Source organism: Camelus bactrianus, chromosome 31, assembly GCF_048773025.1.
Source record: "Camelus bactrianus isolate YW-2024 breed Bactrian camel chromosome 31, ASM4877302v1, whole genome shotgun sequence".
In the NCBI taxonomy this organism is placed as follows: domain Eukaryota; kingdom Metazoa; phylum Chordata; class Mammalia; order Artiodactyla; family Camelidae; genus Camelus; species Camelus bactrianus.
The window spans coordinates 1,118,991-1,122,443 of NC_133569.1; the positions used below are offsets into that span (position 1 = coordinate 1,118,991).

General features: G+C 33.7%; 2 pseudogenes; both read right to left on the bottom strand.

Moving 5' to 3' along the window:
* Positions 1 to 959: 959 nt before the first annotated feature.
* Positions 960 to 2,743, bottom strand: LOC141575711 (60 kDa heat shock protein, mitochondrial-like; annotated as a pseudogene).
* On the bottom strand, positions 1,573 to 2,537 carry LOC141575730 (60 kDa heat shock protein, mitochondrial pseudogene; annotated as a pseudogene).
* Positions 2,744 to 3,453: the final 710 nt, after the last annotated feature.

Consider the following 3,453-nt stretch of genomic DNA (forward strand, 5'->3'; position numbering starts at 1 on the left):
TAGTTATTGTAGGAAAAATTATACTATACTAAAATTGATTAAAAAGAATAAAGACCTGTGGCAGAAATGTGGTCCTTCAGTCAAAAGAAACTGAATTCTTCTATAATTGATAACATTGCATTTTAATTTTCCCACTGGCATAATAGGGATTAAATGGCCCTAAGGTATTAAAAGTATTAAAATGGTTAATGTAGAGTTTCACATTTTTAGTATATGTAGATTAATTGTACTGAAGATTGTGTATATGTAGCTTCATTTCTTCATGAAGTTTTCTGTCTAAATATGAGAAAAAGACTTCTATATTTCACATTAGTAATCGATATGAGCAACATATTATTTGCTAGAAACAATTACCATGCATAGAAATAATTTACCAGTTTTTTACCTACCGAAATATATTGTAACTATTTCCATGTTGTCCATAATTTTAATTATCAGGAATACTTACTTCATTTCCTAATAAAAGTCACATTTATTGTAGAAATATTTATGGTTATGCCAAAATTTAGTATGATTTTTTGTCACAAATAAAACTAATTTTATCTTTTTAACTTTAAACAGTTTTTATTACAGAAAGGTTGTCACATAATTAACTATTTCTCTGCATTGTACACAATTATTTTTATTCCCCACAGTAAGACTGCTTCCTAACTTCCTATCTGATGTTGACAGGTACTAAAATTCTAGTTTTAACAGAATAGTAATAAAAATTCCTCAGTGATTTAAGTTGAAGGCAGTTCACTGGGACATGGCTCTTGCACTGTTACTGGGAATGTACAAATGTCTTTTTACTCTTTTGTCTTTCACATACGAAAAACAAGATAAATTATCTGTAGGCATGGGCAGTGGCAGCAGTAAACCATTATATGTTTTCCACTGAAACTAGTAACTGATGGTTATAGTTATTTCCTTATACAATAAGCCACCTTTTCTTCCTTCATTTCCTTCAACTGACTTCTCTGAAGTTATTGGTGAGGAACGCTGCCTTGAGCTTCCTTCACAACTCAGTAACAATGGTTAAGCACTATTTCAGAAATATAACATGCTACCTCCCATACCAACTCCCATTTCATCATTCTACCCATTAGAGGGTCCTTCTCTTTAGAACTTCCTGTGACTACATCTTCCGCTATAATTAACCAGGAGGCCTCTCCAGCATCATCCAATAAATTACTTCTTACAACCTTCATTGGATCTTTGATTCCTTTATCATCAAATTCACATAATCTACAAGTGTACTGCTGTAACCAACTCCTGAGGAGCTTTGCCTAATTTTCTCAGCTATCACTGATCCTTCAATATCTGAATTCTTAGTAATGGTCATTGCAGGAATTTTGAGTGTTCTTTTAATAATTTCCATATCAATTTTTGATCTGCTTTAGCTTGAGTTATTGAGTCCAAGGCTGGAATGCACTGAAGCAGAGCACAAACACCTTCCAGAACAATGCGTTCCTCAACAGCAGCTCATGTAACACTGAGAGCACCTGTAACTCTTTTTATTCACTTCAACACCATCTGTCTCAACCAACTTTCAGCAAAATTACTCCACCTGAGTTCTGTCAGATGATAATTTCACTTTATCTTTTCACATTTACTGGTTGTAATATATAATAGCTCAATGATCTCTTAAATATGTTTTGCAGTTTGAACTTTGTCACCTTTTTTTTTCAAGAGCATGGCATCATCTTTGGTCACAATGACCTCCCCAACTTCTCCTAAGTCTAGAGGCTTAACAACTTCAAGATTTAGAGTCAATCCTTCTTTTTCAAACACGGCAATATCAGAATAATAGCTAAGATTTTAATATGCTTCTTTCTATTTAATATGCTTCTTGGTCACCAAAACCAAGAGCTTTAACTGCTATAACTTGAAGACCAACTTTTAGCCTACTCAAAACAAGTGTATCTAGACATTCTCCATCAACATCTTTAGCAATTATGATCAAGGGCTTACAGTGAGCATAGGCAAGTTAAGAGCAGCTATAATAAACTGAAAAGAAGAAATTTTCTTTCATTCAACAAAGCATAGGCATCTTGTAATTCACATTTCTGACATTTTGATGTATCAATACAGTATAGAGAAATATAACCTCAATAAAATTCATTCCCTCAGTAATTTCTAATTCATCATTAAATGTTTTTCCATTCTTTACTGTGATGACACTCTTTCTTCTAACCTTTTTTATTGCATCAGATATGATGTAGCATTTGTCTCCATTTGCAAAACTCCCAACAACGTGAGCAATTTCTTCAAGGGTTGCCACAGGTTTAGACTACCTCCCAAGTTCACCAATTACAACATCACCAGATACCATCACACATCTCCTGATTTTCACTAGATTAGCATCTTGGTTAATCTTCTAAAAGCCTTCTTTGGCAATAAAACTTGCCAGCACAGCAGCAGTAGCATATCATTCCCATCCTCTTCATTTATGCTGTTGGCAACATCTTAAACAAGTTTAGTGCTAATATTTTTGTATTTATCTTTTAAATCAGTGGATTTTGCAATGGTCACATCATCTCTTGTTATTTTGGGACTTCCCAAGCTCTGTTCAACAATCACTGCATTTCCCTTTGGCCCACAGTAACAGCTACAGCATCAGCTAAAAGGTGTACAGCATGAAGCATTAAGAATAGAAATCTGCAACCAAGTTTACATATTTGGCATAAGCCTAAGTGTGATGAGAAGCCAGTGCCTTGGACATTGGTTTTATCTGGGGAAGGACTGTCAGTAATTGAAACATTTCTGCCAGGCAGCAGCAGGGCATCTGTGGTGAGTGAGGAAAAACTAAATTCCTTTCCCTTGTTATTCATTTAATCCTGAGGTAAACAAATTTAAATTTGAACACACTTGAATGGAATGCCTAAAGGGGTAAAATTCATCTCACATTTATGTTATAGAAACTATCATGCTCTTAGAACAGATACATTTGAACACAATTTTCTATTGAGTAAAACAGAATCAAAATTTGTAGTTGCAAATTAAGAACTCCTGAAGCCTACAAATAAAATGTGAAAGTTATATTTTGGGTATTATATCTGACTTATCAAGCAGTCAATTTTTTATCTACTCTAAGTTCTCTGAGAACTGAGTTGAAATTGACTTAATTTAAAAATAGAGCAAAGAGCCTTCTGCACATTCAAAACTTAAGACATAAACTCACTCAAATAAAATTTGTTAAATTCACTAATCAAAGAGTTCCTCAGGCCTTAACCCAGACTAATGCTTTTGAGTGACTGAGCAATATCCTTGTTCAACAGCCTTAAGAGAGCCTTTGCATTTTTTATCAAACAATATATTGCAATTAACAATTAATTTTGCTTCAATAAACTTTATTTCCCATGGTAGAAAAACATGTGATATGTTTTCAAACAAATGCTGTTAAGAAGTGTATTAATTTAAAAAGGCTTTGGAATGAGGGCATGGCCAAAATGGCAAAGTAGGGAGACCCAG